This window comes from Mastomys coucha, unplaced genomic scaffold (assembly GCF_008632895.1).
Source record: "Mastomys coucha isolate ucsf_1 unplaced genomic scaffold, UCSF_Mcou_1 pScaffold12, whole genome shotgun sequence".
Taxonomy (NCBI): domain Eukaryota; kingdom Metazoa; phylum Chordata; class Mammalia; order Rodentia; family Muridae; genus Mastomys; species Mastomys coucha.
Window position 1 is genome coordinate 74,851,863 of NW_022196894.1, and position 18,730 is coordinate 74,870,592.

At 35.1% G+C, this 18,730-nt stretch overlaps 1 long non-coding RNA gene across 2 annotated transcripts in view; it reads left to right on the plus strand.

The window, feature by feature from the left end:
• Positions 1–18,730, plus strand: part of LOC116086070 — a 503,346-nt gene that overhangs the window by 434,003 nt on the left and 50,613 nt on the right. The window lies entirely within an intron of this gene.

Consider the following 18,730-nt stretch of genomic DNA (forward strand, 5'->3'; position numbering starts at 1 on the left):
AAAAAAAAAAAAAAAAAAGAATGGCCTTTCCCCCTTCTTAGCATAATTCTCTGCAGATTAATCCAAGTGATTATAAATGTATTTAGAGGCTAGAGTCCCGTCATTTTTTAATCTATTCATTTATTGGTAAACACCTAGATTACTTCCAGATATTGCTGTTATGAGTACAGTTCCTATAAGCACTATTGTATAGGTTTTGGTTTCATAGATCTACAGGAAATTAGACAGGAAGAGTCTAATTTCTGATTTGAAATATCACTGCACAACTCGATTAACAAGAAATTGAAATTCTGTCCTAGAGTGGATGTACATTCGTTTTTATTGTTATATTTAATATGTTATGTAATTTCTAAGCTGTCATGTGTAATTCTCTACACTTCAATTTGGACAATGATGCTGGAAAACCAGATGTTTTCTAGTTTTACTTCCTACCACTTGTCCTCTTTTCTGTCCTGTGTATTCTTTGTATCCCCTCACAAGTGCAAATGGACTTCTGTGTAGCCCAGTTCATATAGTAAATAATCCAAGCTCATATAGTGATCTGGGATTAGATCTTACATGCTCCTTTTACTGTTGTAGAATTTGTTATCTAATGACTTTCCCCTCATCTTTCTTATCTGTGAGTGGATAAGTATAACCACATTGTTAACTCTAGGGTGCAGTGATGACCAAGTTAGCATTTGTGAAGTTATTTCCTGTGGAGATACTTTGGGCATTCTTTCCAACACATATCACAACAACAGAATCATAAGTTCTTATATAGATGCTCACAATCCTGATGAAAATTTTAGGTATATGACTATGTCATGCTGCTAAAATGTAAGCACCATTGAGTTCAGTGATGCCATCCATCTTTCTCATCACTGCATCCTCAGGAATAGCACAGACTTATCCACAATGAGGCTCTTAACACAATACTGTTGGATGGATGATGGATGGATGGATGGATGGATGGATGGATGGATGGATGGATGGATCAGTCATGAACTTTTCCTTCAATATTAGCATTAGCTTATGATTTAAAGTATTTTTAAATGTGTTTTAAAACAGTTGAGGCCTCTGACTGTAGGATGTGTAAATGTATTTACAAGATTTCAAGATGCACTGTGAGCGAACTGTAAGGTATATATATCATACAACTCCTGTCTAAATTAGATGCTGTGGATCGTGTGTTTGGACATCTGGTCTATAGCTGGTGGTGTTCTTTTGAGAGGAGGCAATTTTGGAGGTAGAGTGTAGCTCTAGGAAATGGATTACTGTGAGGACAGGCTATTAAGGTCTAGGGTCATTCTGTTTCTGATCGAGCTGTCTGTTTACTGATATATACACAGAGAGATAGCCACAACCTCCTGGTACCATGGGCCAGTACTTCAACCATGTGCTACGTGACATGAGGGATCAAATCCCTTTAAACATGCTTCTTCTGTTAAATGTTCTATCTCTACAATGAAATGTAACCAAAACAGTAGGATAATATTTGATTAACAGTTTGAAGTTAAATTATTCATGTTAACTAAGCCATTGTTATGCTGGGACTCTATAAGGTTGATAGAAGCCTTGCTATTTAAGAGTTTTCTTTGGTTGTATCAATATCTCAGTGTCAGTTGGTAACACTGTCTTATAAATACTTCTTTATGCCTCTGTTTATAAATTTAGCTCAGATTTCTTATCGCTCAGTGTCTTAATTCGAACAAGAACTTTGTGACACTACAAAGATGATTTTTCATATACTCATCATCCAAATTGTGAATCAGCCACCACTCTCAACATCACAAGCCCTTTCACCCAACTAGTCCTCTCCTTCCCGCATATTTGGTCAGTTTTCTGCCTTTTCCATTTTACTTCTGAAAATTGGTTGCAATATGGTCTTTAAAGAAATTATTATCAATTTATAGCACTCATTTCCTTTACTGTGTGAAAGCAATACTCCCTGGAATAATTGTGGTTTAGAATGAGAGCGTCGAGCTGGCTGTTTGATTGCCATGTTCCCAGGCTGCTCTGCTGTGATTGTGAGGGGCTTTTCTCCCTCTGGAACAGTAAGACCAAAAAATCCTTGCCTTGATCATGGTGTCTTATCACATAGAGAAATCAACCTGGGAACATGAAATTCAAGGTTTCACCCATAGACCCTCCCAATAAACAAATGTCTCATTATTTGGGGAGTATGAAACCTTGTGCTGAGTTTTAAAGACATATATAAGCATATTCATTTTGTTCATTTTTCCTAAATCTCCCCAAATACAGGTATGATTAGACTAATGTTGTATATTAGAAACCCTACAAATTGTAATGTAACTCCACTCAATTGTATAACAAAACAATGCTATGAAACTAACTCTCAAATTCAAACTAATTCAACTGTCCCCTTTGTACAATGGAAGGTTTGAGCTCAAATTTACACTCAGTCATATCAACTGGTAAAAGGAAGATTTCATTCGCTTCTTGCCTTGATGAGTTTCAATCCTTAGTTTAAAATAATGCAAACTTGTATAGAACTTGTTAACCTTTATTAGATATTCACTGTGTACATCATTATCAAAATAATTTCCCAAGTTTATTTTATGGTAGTATAGCCACATAGGCAGCTACTTTCACTGTGTACGTATCATTGCTGAAGAAGCAGAATAAGAAAGATAAAACGAGTGTCTAAAGGTCACAGAGGCCGCCATTCTTAAACGCAGACTGTGATTCTCTGTTGTGTATGGCATCCACCCTTTACCAATAGTTCATGCTGCTCTGACTGCAGTAATTCAGTTTGGTTATTTTAGCTTATCATGTAGGAGGTTACTATCCCTTTTGTTTTCATATTCCATATATTCCATATATTGGGCAGTATTTTCCTTCATACACAATGTGATAAAATGAAATCTGATCCACTCCCTCTTATGCCTTTATGTTTACTGTGCTTCAGTGGCCTTTATAAACAAATCAAATTGTGACAACAAACCTTTGCCTGAAGTGACTTAGTAATTCTGGCTCCTTCTTTTATTCTCCTGTAACAATTCAAGGACTTTTGAGGTCCTTAATAAATATCTATATGCCAACAATATTTAGACTGCTAACTCCAGAATTAACAACATTTTAGAAAAAATTATTATTATTGTGTATTACTAGATCTCTATCTGTAGTTAACTGCTCGAATAACAATAGCATATGGATTTGATTTTTTTCCAATTTAAAATATTAAATCCATTTTGAAGAGTCCTGTTTGTGTCTATTCATATACTCTTACATGAATACATATACTATTACATGTTTGAAATTTGTTAGCCTCCTCTCTATTATACATCTTTCCTCTACAAGTATTTGTATTTGAATATTGCTGTTTTATAAAAGTTCTTTGCTTTTATGTGTTGCTATTTTATAATTGCTGCACTTAATTGAAATGCTTCTGTTATATAACCAGGGAGAGTTCTCTAAATCAAGGAATAAATGTTTCTTTTCTGCAAAGAGTACCAAGGTACTTATTTATATATTTTCACTCTGCTAAAATATCAACTTCAATTCATAATTATAGAAAGGCTTTGTTCTACTTATCTGGGTGTCAACAGTAATTGGAATCCATATCCATATCCCACCTTGTAATCATGCTGCAAAAGGCCAATAAATTCCCGCTGAGTGTGTTACTTGTTAAATTTAGTGCATTACATTCAAGGTAATGAATAAAAGCAGTGGGCCGTTACTGTCTGGCTGGCTGAGGGAGGCTAGAACAGCCAGACTCCCCTGAGGCCTTGTGCTGGCTTAAAAAAAAAAAAAAAAAAACCAGTGGCAGCCAGAATCAAGGTAGCCCCTAAGCACCACAGTTGGCTTTGTCTCCCCTAATTTCCTCTTCTATGAGAGACTCAGGCTGCAGGGACAGAAGATAATCTTATCCATTAATTCACCACCCTTTTATAAAATGCTGAATACTCTGGTTTCATTAGCAACAAATGCAGGGTAGATAGATAGATATGTATCTACATTGATCCAGGAGATGAAAATTCTCATGACTATGAACTAATGGCTATAGCTCTAAGCAGTTCACATGGTACCCTACATGTGTCTATTGTATATTTGTCTAGATAAAAATGCACACAGGTATTACTACATGAATGAATAAACCAATGAAATAAGCTATCCTTGTACCATATTTATTGAACATACATAAGCAGTTATTGAACACAGTGCTATAGTGTTAAGAAAAATTGTTCTATCTTTAAAAATAACTATATTAAAGAATAAATATTTCCATATAAAAATATCCTTTATCTGTAATATAGAATATTTATCTGTAATATAAGTAACCAATGATTTTTAACAAGCCTGTTCTATACTCTTCATTTATAGATTTCTTATTTGTCAATATAAATAAGTTCTACATATCATTTCCTGCCAAAGCCAATTGAAATGCCTAGTCTTTTGTATTATTGTGAATATTAATATCAATCACAAAGATAAGTAGGTTCTTAAGAAAAATACATGTAATTTATGTGAAATAACCACTTTTACTTTTCTTGAGTGCTTTGAAAAATTTGTCATAGAGTACCCTTTGCTATCTATGAAAAACAGCTGCTACCAAATAGCTTTGTATATCTCATTAGAGAGATATTAGGCCTAATTACGCAACATATGAGTGAGATCATTATAGCAACATTATCTCAATGAGGTAAGAAAGGCACACATGAAATCCAATACTCGGCTGCTTGAAAGAACATTGGAAAACAAATACAAGAGATTACTGATCATTTCAGTGATGTTGAAAGATGACACAAGGCTGTCATGAACTCCCTGCTCATGTAGTAGGGACCATTTTTTTTCTTTTACTCGAGCCTATATACTTTCATATATAGTAATTCAAGGAAGTCTACCAAATCAGATTCTCAACTAAAGAACATGACAGAATCATAGCCAAGACTTGATAAAGCAGAGATGCCTAGACCCCAACCTGGGAATTTCTACTTCAGCAGTGTGGGTCAAGCTAGCACTTAGAGTTTTAAGTTTCTTGTTGGTAGTGGAGCTTTTGAGACTCACAGAAAGATGGAAAGCCGGGAGGACACTTGACTTAAACATCTGCTATTTCTCTGTAAGGTAAAATGCAAAGATACCACTCTGCTTTGAATTTTTAAATCAAATGACACTTTCACATTATAATTTTATGAAGAAATTTATCTTCAAAATATAACTAAGGCTATTTTTTATTCAGTACATTAAGCCTACTTGTAGCATGGCACCTGTAAACAGTACCCTAAACATAAGCTCAGCAGCTGTGACAGTTCAAATTCACTTGCAAATGAAAATGCCAAAAACTGCTTACTGTAACTAGTGGAGTTTACCTCTTTCGTAGAATGTCTCAATATATTTGCTGAATTGATTAAGTCTGTGCCATAAACTACGTATCAAAAAAAAAAACCCTCAATAGAAACCCGATTATTGTGGTATATAGGCAATTATCTGGCTTCCTGTGTTGAAAACTAAGTGCTAACTCTATCTTGGCTGGATTAGCTAGTTTATCACTTCATAATGAGTTGAGGTAGAAGCATGTAATCAAATGGTATTAAAATTTCACAAATAGTGTTTTATTTACTTTTTTCATGTTTTAAACTTTCCTTCATGTATTGTGTCTGTACATGATGTGGTTGTTAGACTGTGCATGCCATGGTACAGTACAGTGGGAAGAGAAGTTGGTTTTCAGCTGAAGTTGGTTTTCTCCTCTTATCTTTCTGGTTCCAGAGACTGAGCTTGCATTGTCAATAGCTATTACCTGCTGAGCCATCTTGCCAGTCCTCCTAATTTTCTTATCTCAAATCAAGCATTAGGGTTGCACAGAGATGGCTCAGTTGGTATATAACTTGCCTTGTAAGTCCATGAGGACTCGAGTTGTTCCACAGAATCCACATTTACAAAACACAGTATGGCCTTAAGTATGGAAGTGAAAACCGAATGTCCAGCAGTAGATGACCAACAGAAAGCGAACTCAGTGATACTTTGGAGGGATTTTGTTCATATAGTTTGTCTAGGACATTTTTTTTAATCTTTTTATTTTTTTATTTTTTTATTAGATATTTTCTTTATTTACATGTCATACGATATCTCCTTTCCCAGTTTCCCCTCCAAACAAAAAAACAAAAAACAAAAAAACAACAAGAACAAACCCCTGTTCCCTCCCCTCTCCCCCTGCTCGCCACCCCACCCTCTCCTGCTTACTGGCCTTGGACATAGTACTGCCAGAGGACCCAGCTATACCACTCCTGTGCATATACCCAGAAGATGCTCCAACATGTAATAAGGACACAACCCAGATGTCCCTTAACAGAGGAGTAGATACAGAAATTGTGGTACATCTATACAATGGAGTACTACTCATTTACCTTTTTTTTTTTTTTTTTTTTTTTTTTTACAAACCTATTTGTTTTCTAATGAGAAAGAGAAAGGAAGGATGTGGATTTGGGTAGAAAGATGGGGAGAATGTGGGAGGAGTTGGCAGAAAGAGAAACCCTTAGCAGAATATATTGAATGAAAAATAATTGTCAATAAAATTTTTAAATATCAATTAAAAACCTCCCCTAAATAACTTGGGTACATCATACTTGAAACCTCAATATTGGGAAATAAAAGACACAGATTCCTGAGACCCGTTTAACCAGCCAACCTCACTTACATCAGAGATTTCTGACAAGTAAGAGACACTGTTAAAAACTAAGTTTGACAGGGCCTGAGGAACAAAGTTGAAAATGTTGTTCCCTGGCCTTTGATGTACATGTGCAAGTAGGAGCACATGTACCCACACACATATATCTGTACATACATGAAGAAACTTTCATATACACAAATTTTTATGGCAACAGTTGCTATTAAATAGTTACTTTAAATATTTTAATATTTAATATTTTAATATTTAATTAATAGCACAAACCAAATTTGTTAAATATCTTGAACTCCTAATTTTGAAGTATTGGAATCTAACCTATTTTTCCAAATTGTTTTCATTTGAGCTCTCTGACAAATTCTTGTCTCTCCTCAACTCAAAGAAAAATTAGACTCTCCCATCCCCTGCCTGCCTGTTACAAACCATGGAACTGTTAGTGCAACTCTTGTCAGTGCCTTTGGATCATTTTGATGTAGTCCCCCTAGTCCCAAAGAAAGCTGTTTCCCAGGTCACTTTTTACGGGGCCAGAAAATGCCTCTCTTGCTAAGGCCCTTGGACCATCACATAACGAAACTGAGGCTTTAGTCTTCCATAACTCTCTTGTGATTTTATTCTTGGCTCCAGTCTGTAGGTACTTGAAGGGCTTTAGAAAATAAATCCTGAGTCTCAACCAAAAGAAATCTGTGTCTAATTGGTCTGGTGAATAGCCAGATCATTAGGATCTTTTAAAGATGCCATCTTATGATCAGACTATGTGGCTGAGATTGAAAATAATTCTTTATAGGTGAATCTACTAAAAGTGAGAAGAGTATAATAATAATGATGATAGTGATAACAATAATAATAACAACAATGAATGGAATGAATGTGTTTTATGCCGTAGGAGTGTTAACACACAAGAAAAAGATGGTTTCCCTCCATTAATGCATACTTGCGTCATTCTTCCTATGTGGCAATTATAAGGTGATAGTGAAATTGCTCTATGCCTTTGTCATAATCTTGGTAGTAACATGTGCTTACAAGCAATGTTCATAATGATGGCAAAGGTTTCAGTTTTTCATTCTTAATTTCTTTCTCATGTTTTAGGCCATGATATCTTAACCATAACCTGTAAGAGAGGTGCCAAGACCTTGGTAAAAGATAGGAATCCAATGGGTCCTAAACGGAAGACAGTTTCATGTAATCATTTATCATATCTATAATATTATACATGATGAATAGAAGTATGAGAATTGTTGAAAAAGTGTAATGGTTCAATGTTTTACAATGAATTTGATATTAAAATATAAGTTATATTGACAAAAGTGTAAGAGTACAGTAAGTGAAGTGAAAAATAAAATGAAAGGTACAGCAATATTTTTGTTTTAAGTGGGATGGAATGGTGTGTGGTTCATCCTTCAGGTGGCTCTATAAATACAAAGAATTTAGATATCTCCCACAGCAATATAAATGGAACTACAACATAAAATAAATATGAAATATGAAACAAAAGGAATAGCTACCAAATTATTGGCAGATTAAATAGTTTTTTTAAAAAGGGAACACTGTTAAGAAATTTCTGTAACATTTGTACCTTATAAATAGAAACTATATTTTTCAAGCGTGTATTGTTCACTCTCAAAATATGCCAAAATAAAACTAAACCCAGAAATTGCAGAGGCCACATCTGGTCATAATTTAATGTTACTGAATATTTTGTATGTGTGGGGAAAAACGGATCTTCCAAAATATTTAAAAGAGACAAGAAAACAAAAGGACATTAAATACAAAAACCATTTGCCTTAATAATTGGTGGAACTGTGTGATACTCAAACCATCATCGTAAACAAATTAGAACTATCACATTACATTATACAAGCACATTTCCAGACTGACTTATTGTCAACAATATTTTCAGAGACAAATTTATGCACACTAGTATTTATTATATTTAACCAAGTTTGAATCTCAAAAATTTAAGTGTTATAGAATTAAAAGAATGTCAAATGAATAGAAATTTTAATATTGATGATTTATTTTAAAAAATCACCAAATGAATTGTATAAGTAAATCTTGTAAGAAAGGCTTGATTGTAGATAAGAACCAAAATTAGAATATTATTAATTATTAGAAAAAGGAAAAGTGAATACAGGAAGAAGTAAAAAACATAATATGGTAGTGATCTTAAGAGAGTAAGTAAAGTTCTAGAAAGAATACTAACAAATATATTTTACTTGGAATGTTAAATAATAAGTGTTAACATAGCAATATCCTAGTTAATCTCAGAAATATGTAGATGATTTTCACTAACCAAGCAATATTATAAAGCAAAGCATGTATTACTAGAGTGCATGGAAAACTAAGCCCTTGACGTTATCATTTTAGGAAACCAAGTATCTCCCTATATATTCACGTGTTTTGAAATGCTGTCCATAATGTTTCTACAGATGTTTCTGAATTTATATTTTTGGGAAATTTTGGATGAGATTGTTTTTCTTTATGAATTTTGAAATTGAATCAGATGAAATCACAAAATTTCACCTTCCCTAAAATGTATACATGAACTGGAAAGACAGTAATCATCGTGTGAGCTATCTCAGAATTCTAAACACAAAATTTGACAGAATCTGCAAACTCCAATGAATCTACTTGACTGACTACTTCAAAAGCTAGCCAGTCTTTCTGTTTACAAGTTTTCCCTTCCTTATAACTCCTTCCTAAGTCCCGTAGTACACCAGAGAACTAACTCTGCCATTAAAATGCATCTAAATTACACTTTTGGCTCAAGTAAGGAAAAATATTTTAAAATGTTTTTAATCAATATTTAGCATTCAATTGTACATATTTGGAGTATCTTAGGTTCATTTTATAAATGATCTCTTAGTTTACATTTTAGGAAATGCATTTTTCCTCCTTAGCTGTGTTTGTTGTATCATGGCTCTTAGGATTTTACATAGACAGCTCTTGGTAAAGAAATACCAGTCTTTGCCCCAGTCACCCCTCACCTTCTCCCTACTTGCATTGCCACTGCAGTCTGGCCTCTGACCAACATGGGGACAGATCTACAGAGTAGACAGTAAGATTCAGCCCCATAGAAGGACAGCAGGAAGAAGGGTGTTCCCACCTTATTCACAAACTTTACCTAACCCAGACTACTCCCCAGATGTTATATTCATTCATATATAAATTTTGGTAGCGTCCACTAAGAAAGCCCAGTTCACTTAATTAAAAAGCTTTAAAATATTTTGAAATAAACAAAGATACAATGTATACCACAAACAACAAAAAGAACAGGGTGGATTTGAACTTCTAATTGAAAAACAAATTCACATGTGTACCCAGAGATAAAAATTAAAATGCCTTTACAAGGAACACATTCAATCAGAAGCTTCACATATATGAACTTTACAGTTTAATCCTATCATATAGCTTCCAGCCTTTCCTTTCCTTTATTATTATTTTATTTTATTTCTTTGAATAAGGAAAGAAAGCTAAAATTTGAAAAGTTCAAGAATTCAATTGTCCACAAAATAAGCAAAGGACTCAAATGCCAATTTTACTCCCTTGATGTTTAAGAGTAAACATATTATGATGCTTTTACTCTGTAATATTGGTAGATGTTATTCTTACTAACTGAATGTACTGAAACCAACTCTATGGTAATTTAGTGAAGTCAGAATTTATGGAAGGACCTTAAAGAGACAAAAAGCGGTGGACAGCTGACACACAGCAGCATGCACACCCAGTTAATGACACCGACAAAGCTTGCTATCCACTCTGCTCTCACCAATGTCTCCATCCTTCATCTATTCCTCACTGGTCATGTCACTTAAGTTTTTCAAGAAAGAAAGGCCAATACTGTGAGCTTTACTCACTTTAATTCAAAGACCTAAAGCTTAGAAAAACTTTACTTGCATTTATTTATAAAATGAACAGATTATAGACTTAAATCAAAACCATTGGCTAGGCTTTAGTCATTGCCAACTTCCTAATAATCAGGAATCTATCCCCTTAAGTCAGGGATATGTTGAGAAGAGTCTGTGCACCTGATGCTGTCTCACGTACTGGAGGTAGGACAACCAGACAGAGACAAGATCTTACATTCTTGCAAGTAGCGAGAGGCACACTATATGTAAGCTTAAAATATATGATAAATATATAATAAGCAAGTACACATAGAAGGCAAACACAGTACAGAGGCTCATACACACATATAATATTTAAATATTACCAAATTAAAACAGAGCATGCAATGGAATAGCAAAGTGTAGGTCAACATTAGAATAAAGTTTGGAGTAGTTCTGTTAAATTGCATGTGACTACAGATCCAAATTATAAGAATAAACCACCTATCAAAATTCACAGAAAAGAATGATACATGTCTCAGTGTTAGAGCACTTGTTTCATATGTAGGCTCTATGAGTTCAGTCTCTAGTACTATCAAAGCACAAAGCAGAGATGATGAAAAGCATAGAAGCAAAGATGTGAGAATTTTAGACAGCAGGACAGCTTGAATCTAGTAAGCAAATCAGAAAGAGATGGGTAAGTTAAAGACAGCAAAATAGGGACAAAAATATGTATGGAAGGTTCTACAAGGCAATTTAATGTTATTCAAAATGGAAAAAAGTAGTAGCCAGAGGGAGGATTTGCCTAGTTGGGCAGGGTACCCCTTGGGTTATGTTTTAATTTGACTGATGTTGTGGAAGCCAGAGGGCTGTGGGATGAAAAGGAGTATTTCCCCATGGGAGCCATGGTTCTGGGTAGATAAAGCAAGGCACAGTTGGTTTTTCTTCTCCAGTCTGTTGAAACACCTCTGTTAGAAATGCCCTCAGCAGTTTGTCTCCATGTCCTGTCAATCACAGTAGTAATCGTTCTTGCTAATCCAGTCTCATTCTAACTTTCTTCTATAATTTTACAATGTTTTAGATGTCTATGGTCTTCCTTACAATCTAAAGGCATTGGCTCAGTTGGGACATGCTCCAACATTATTAAATTGTCTTCGTTCTGCTGATTTAAGCATTGATCACCTGGTGGTTAATACTTTCTTGAAAGCTGCCTATTGCTCGGAGGTGCAGCCATTTTACTGAGCTTTGTGCTTTCGCATTTCTGATCTTCCAACTCTTGTTCCTTGCCATGCTTATTTTCAGCTTTCTTACCCCCAAATGTATTACATCTGAGGGTGTTTGCTAGATAGCCAGCAAGGAGCATCACTCAGCTACAGAAAGTCAAACTAGCTTGGCTAGCTTGGGAAGAATGGCACAATGTAGACTGAATGCCAGCAGAAAGGAGAAAGTTGGGAGCAACAACGGAAAAAAAAAAAAAGCAAAAGAAAACTATGGGCAGATAGCAATCATCAGAAACCAAAGGAATGACCCAAAGGGTTGTGAATCGCAGCAGGAGAATTAATGAGACAGAAAATTTCCCAAGGAAAAGAGCCAAGCATAGAAAAAGGAAGAAATAAACATCATAAAAGGAAAAAAATCAACACAGAGGAAAGGAAATAAAACGACAGCCCAAGGGGAAGGCGAAAGAAGAAAACAAAGAAAAGACAAATGAAAAAGCGATGCAAGGCATCAAAGCGAGTGTGCGCCAAGTTGTCTTTTTTCTTATCGGTTAGTGGCTTTGCATTTCTCGAGCAGTGAAGCCAAACTGAAGGGATAATTTTGTTTATGTACCCAATTTGCATAATTGTGCAATATAAATTACAATGCTAATTAAGGACAGCCCTTGGGCTTCTGGAACTGGGTCAAAGTGGCTCCCTGAGTGTAAGGAGGTTGGGGCATTGGCTTTGTCCCCACTCCCACTGCAGGGGAGCCAAGCAAGAGAAAAGAACCTTTCTGACAGTGTGTGAAATCTTGTCAGAAGTTGTTGGAGACCCAGAACTGTATGTCTCACTCTCAAACTTGGCTCTTCAAATAATTTTCCCGTGATTCTGGAATGGTGTTTCTAAAAGCGAAAATCCCTCCTAAAAATTCTTGCTTGTCTTTCTGACGCATTTGCCACTTTTAGTTAGATAGTTTTCATTCAGAGAACTAGATTATGAAATTGTGAAGAAGCGAGCATGAACCTGGCATACAGTATTTTCTCACAGGACTCCTGCCAAATTGTCTGAAACCAGTGTATCATGTGCCCAGCTTTGGCCTTTGTGAGGCAGAGAGACGTTAGACTCACTTCTGAGTTCCAGTTAAATCCGTGTTCTTAAAGCTCACTAAACATAATAAATTCAGTTCCAGAGTTTATTCCCTGTACCGTTCCTATGAGGGGAGTATACAGTAGAAATTATGGAGAATTACTAGTTTGGGTCTTTGAAGGTAAGATTGTCTCTGAGTTCATATAGTGAAGGTTGGTGTAACTACAGAAAAAAGAGTCTTGGAAAAGAATTCTCCAGGAACCATGTTCTGGAGGCTTTTATACTAGGTGATTTCTGATCTCAAGCAAAGGCTATATGCAAAATACAAAGAAGCAGTTATCAATCACTTTGAAGGATAAGAATGAACAGTTGTGTTGTGGAGGATGCCTGGTATCCCATCTAAGTTTCCCTTTTTTTCCCTTATGCTCCATAGTCTTAAAATGTGGAGCCATTCTTAAGGGTTTAATTTCTACCTAACTTTTAAATTAAAAGTCTAAGTATTTGTTGAGTACTCGGGTTGTATATACTTGACTTCAACTTTGGCATGCCAGAAGTTTCTTTTGGTGGAGATTACTATAGGAATAATTAGATATGTGCAATGCCCTTTGTATATTTGTGTTATTTTATATTTTTACTACTGCCCTAGTAAGTATTTTGTAATTATTCCCATGTCCACCTATATAAAGAAAATAATGTCTATTATAAATGAGAACAGTGTTATTGTGTAAGCCAGTGGATTCTTTGAGAAGGGATAAGGTCACAGACAAGAGCAGTGACCTCACGAATGGGATTAGTACTCATATGAAAAATGACCCAAAAGTACCTGAGTCTCCCTTCTTAGTGTGTCATTAAAATAAGATAAGTGGTGACCATTGAACACTGTATTACCAAGACCTTGATCTTGGGCCACTCATCTTACCAAATAATAAACTTATTTTCAGCTCAGCTTGTTTTTGGTAGTTATTGATAACATCTTTAAGAGTCCATATTTTCAGACAAACTATGAAATTGGAAATTTGCATGAAGTTTAGGTGACCTGCTCAGAGGATTGGTACAACCTAACCTTTTAGTTGCTCAAGACTATGCAGTTGGCATCTCATGGTACACCAGTAGGTTCAAGGGCTCTTGCTGTTATTCATTCTTCAGCAATGTTCAAGTCAACATAAAAAAGAGACCTCTGATCTAATCATATGTATCTATTAGCTATGCACACTGACTTAAGCATGGCTACAGAATATTTGTAGTAAAGGATCGGATTACTAAGTATATCTGAGCAACTGCAAGAAAAGAAAAAGAAAGCTTACCAGCAAACATTCTTTTTATTTTTTTTAATGGTAATGGTTTCACAAGAGAAAGAACACAGTTAATGCTACTAAATGATAAACTCTAAATGGTTAAAATGGTACTGTACTGGCTGGTTTTGTGTCAAAATGACACAAGCTGAAGTTATCACAGAGAAAGGAGCTTCAGGTGAGAAAATGCCTCCATGAGACCCAACTGTAAGGTATTTTTTCAATTAGTGATCAAGGGGGGAGGGCCCGTTGTAGGTCCTACCATCTCTGAGCTGATAGTCTTGGGTTCTATAAGAAAACAAGCTGAGTAAGCCACGGGAAGCAAGCCAGTAAGTAACATCCCTCCATGGCCTCTGCATCAGCTCTTGCTTCCTGACCTGCTTAAGTTCCAGTCCTGACTTCCTTTGGTGATGAACAGCAGTGTGGAAGTATAAGTTAAATAAACCCTTTCTCCACAACTTCCTTCTTGGTCATGATTTGTGCATGAATAGAAACCCTGACTAAGACAGGTACATATCATGCTATATGTGTAATACTATAATAAACAGTTTTCAGATGTTAGGGATAAATGAAGCTCAGTGATAGCTTTTGCATGTATGAGACTGAGTTCTATCTGGCACACAGAGGAAAGAAGTAGAATGATTTCCAAGACAACATGGGAAAAGGTTCCCACTCCATCCTGCATGTTCTGCTCCATTGGGGATTAGTCTTTTTTAACTCTCATTTGCACTGTTGTTTGGGTGGAACTGGCCTGCTCTGGCTTGACACATTTTTACTGCTCAGAGAGATTAGCTCTAGCCCAGGCCACAGACCCGAAGAGGTCTGACAATAGGTTAGAGAATATGATGTTGTCATTGTTAGTTTCAAGAGAAATGGGAAAATCTGGTCAACGTTTAATATTTTGAGCACATAGGCACAACCATAAAAATCTCCAGTTTTCTTCTGTTTTAAGAAATGATAATCCAAATTTGCTTATGTTAATTTAACAGAGTATTATTTTCAGTTGGAAGAAATATATATACATATATATATGCACACACATATACATATATATATATATAATCAAATACTTCATAAAACTCATCAGTTCAGAAATACCCAGGCTAATCATTATGGATAGATTGAATCTCTAATTATAGCTAACATAAAGGTTTAAATATAATGTGATCAATAATAATGATAATAATAATAATAACAATAATAATAATAAACCACTCTCTCAGTGGTTTATTAGAGGTAGTGTTTGCCAAGAGTAGACAGGGCCATCCAAGTCTCTCTTCTCAGTATTATCTTATTATTATCTTATCAAACAGCCCTCAGAAATAAAAAGTGTTTATACACTTCTGTGAATTGGTATGGTTTCTGGTAAAATTTCTTATGCTTTGCTGTTGTTCAGATAGATTTAGTCATCATACCCTTTATCCCTGGCATACTCTATGCTCCTCAGTATAAAGGCACAATCTTGACATTGTCCACCTGTTAGAGAATGTAGCTTCCGATTCTTGTATATGTGATGAGAGCAATTAGTATAATGATACTCCACAAGAGTTTTCCTCAGACAAGAAGTGTTAATGGCATTGGATATATGAATGAAGAAAATCACTAGCTCACCTGGAAACCCATGGAATCGGGCAAGCTGCAAGTGAGCACCCACTAATCCATATTTTAAAGGGTGAAAGCTCTAGACACAATATATTTCTAACCAATGTTGGTCAGGCATAAAGAGTACCTTTTTTGAAGATACTTAAAACCTTATTAAATCTACGTACTGTTAAAAATATTCTATTTCACTGCATTTTTTTATTTCTTTTAGAGGCTCATCCCAATTGCTCCAGTTTATAATTTGACAATTTTGTGTCTATTTTCTCTGAATGACTATAGTCAAGTTCTCCTTTCTTTGTTAAACTCCTAAGAGACTGAAAATCAAACTTTCTAGAATTTTACAGTACAAACTAAACTGAGACTTATCTGTAGATTTGCAAAACATCTTGTAACAATCTACTGAGTGTAGAATAAGCCCTGTTGGTCTCAGCACATTTTTATGACTGACAAAAAGAAAAAGAAAAAAGAAAATACTTGGTAACTTTTAGCTAACCTTATAGCTGTAAGATCGGACCTTAGGAGCTAGCTCTGTGTTTAGGAAGACTTATGTTCGTCCAGGAGACCTGGGTTTCATTTCCACCCTCCAGCCCACATAGCAGCTCGAAACTCTTCCTAACTCCAGTTCCATGTGATGTAAAGCCCTCTGAGGGACCTCTGATGGAGCAGGCATAAATACGGTGTGGTCAAAACATGTACACACAATTTTTTAAAATGACAGTTTCCTAGTAAAAATGCCCACTCTTAGTCATAGTTTTTCTTCTAAAACACACATAAAGTTAATTTTTCAAAGATGAGTACATAAAGAATGATTATACTCATATTGAAGAATTAAACCAACATGTACTTATTATAAAAACAAGTGTAATGTATACTAACTCCATGTAACTTGAATTGATTTGCAACAAGTCTTAGTATAGTTTCCTATCTGCCAAAGTCCAGGAACTTGGCACAGCTCTGGCAAACATACATTTAGTTGCCGTTATTTCTTCTCCTCCATCTTTTTCACTTTGAGAATCCAAGGCTCTTCAGTTGCCACAGAATTAGATGTTACCTTCATGTGTGCAGATGGATCAGGTTAGGCTTGATTTTCATGCCTGGCTGCATACATTATTATTCATGGAATTTTTTAAATGTGTAAATAGCTTGCATTTAAGATTCTTGATACTTAGTAACCCCAAAGAAGCACACTATCACTCCATAATGGGTATGCATGTCTTTACGAAATGTGTGAGGTTCTCAAGAACATCATGATCTCTGCTAGTTTTCTGTTTGGGTATCTTACTGGCAGTTTCACTAATTTTCTCCTTTCCGTTTCAAATCTGTATTGATTACACTAAGGATTTTCATAATTGCATTCATCGTATGTTCCTAGTCTTGAAAAAGCCACTTACATTATGTGAATGTCTGTCATTTGCTTATTAAAAATATTAATTGCCAGGCAGTGTTGGGGATGTTAAGGAACTGAGTTAATGTAAATGAAATAAATTCTAAATTTCTAGATGGAAGGAGCCAAAATGTACTGCTGATTGTGTCCTTCATGGAGTGCTTGGAGCATAGGTAAATGCTAAATTAGCAAGTACTGAATTGTTAAAATGTGTGTTATGTTCATAGTAATAGAAACAATATAGAAACTTGAAGATTGTCAATGTTGAAGTTCAGTTCCAAGAAATTCTAGTATAACTGCTCAATCTTTAGGTGAGAGAGATAATTGTTTGAGCAACTAAAGTTTGGATAAAGTGCATTTAAGCAGTAGATCAATAGTAGAGATGTGCCCAAAGTATTGGAAAAAGCATGAAGGATAAGTGAAGAGAAAAATAAGTTATGAGGTTTGATTTTATAACTTAGCTGTGTGTGACTACAAGTTCAACATCATGAAACCCCACAACAAATGGCTCTCATTTACCTTTAGAGGGATGTTGTAAGAGTTAAAATGGAGGAGATTTGAAGAGATTCTGTGACCTCTTTCTAATGTGTAATATTTTCTACCAGAAAGGATTCAGTTGGAACAGCATGCCTAGAGCTGAGAGGGAAGATAAAGAATGTTCAAGGTAGCACTTCCTGATCCACAATTAATAAGAATCATCCTGAAATCCCTCCCAATGCCAACTCTGAAACGAGGGTAACATACTTCAAGAATATGCATTTTGAAGGCTTAGGAGATAGCACCGTCAGCAAAGTGTTTATTACACGAGTACGATGAATTGAATGTGATCCTTAATGCTCAATTAGTTCCTGGCCCATTGAGAGACATTGTCAAAACAAACACAACGGTGTCTCTGTGTTGACATCAGACATTGACCTCTGACTTCCAGTCACATACATATATATGCCCACCTACCCATGCACACACCCTCCCTACCCCTCAACACAGAATACATACGTTAACTACCAAGAAATTAGATCACACATCACACATCACAGCATGTATTCTGTTTGGACTATTATACTTTGGTACATGTAACTCAAAGGATTTAACTCATTCTCAAATACCTGTGCCAGAAACAAATAAATTAGTATTTAAGATCAATGTGAAAAACAGCATATTTTATGAACAATGACTTCTTTATCACCAGTTTGTTGTTTGTTTTTTAACAGACAGAAGCATATTTTGTGATGTTCTATATTTATGAAACCCATAACAAACTGTGAAGAGGTAACAGAATGCTTTTTATGTGAGTTGAAACAGTAGATGAAATATTTCATTAAAATTACTCATACTTTGGGTCCTATTCTTATTTATGAATAAACATAAATATTATTGCACATTTTTTAATTGTCTCTCTTCATTATTATGGTTGTATAACCCATAAGACACTGTTTTGGTAAATGATAGTTTGCAAATATGATAGTATATATCATATAACTTAGATGTACAAATGTCATATCATGTATGTTGAAGCACTTGTGATAGTCACATTATGACATAATAACCTGACAGTTCATTTCTCAAGATGTTTATAATTAAATAATGTACAGTATAACATGGTTTGTGTATAATTAATTATATTTTTTATTTTAATTTAGAGTGAAGAAAATAGACTAGGAATGATTAACCATGACAGATTATTCTGATTTTAACTCATAGAACTTGAGTATAATGTA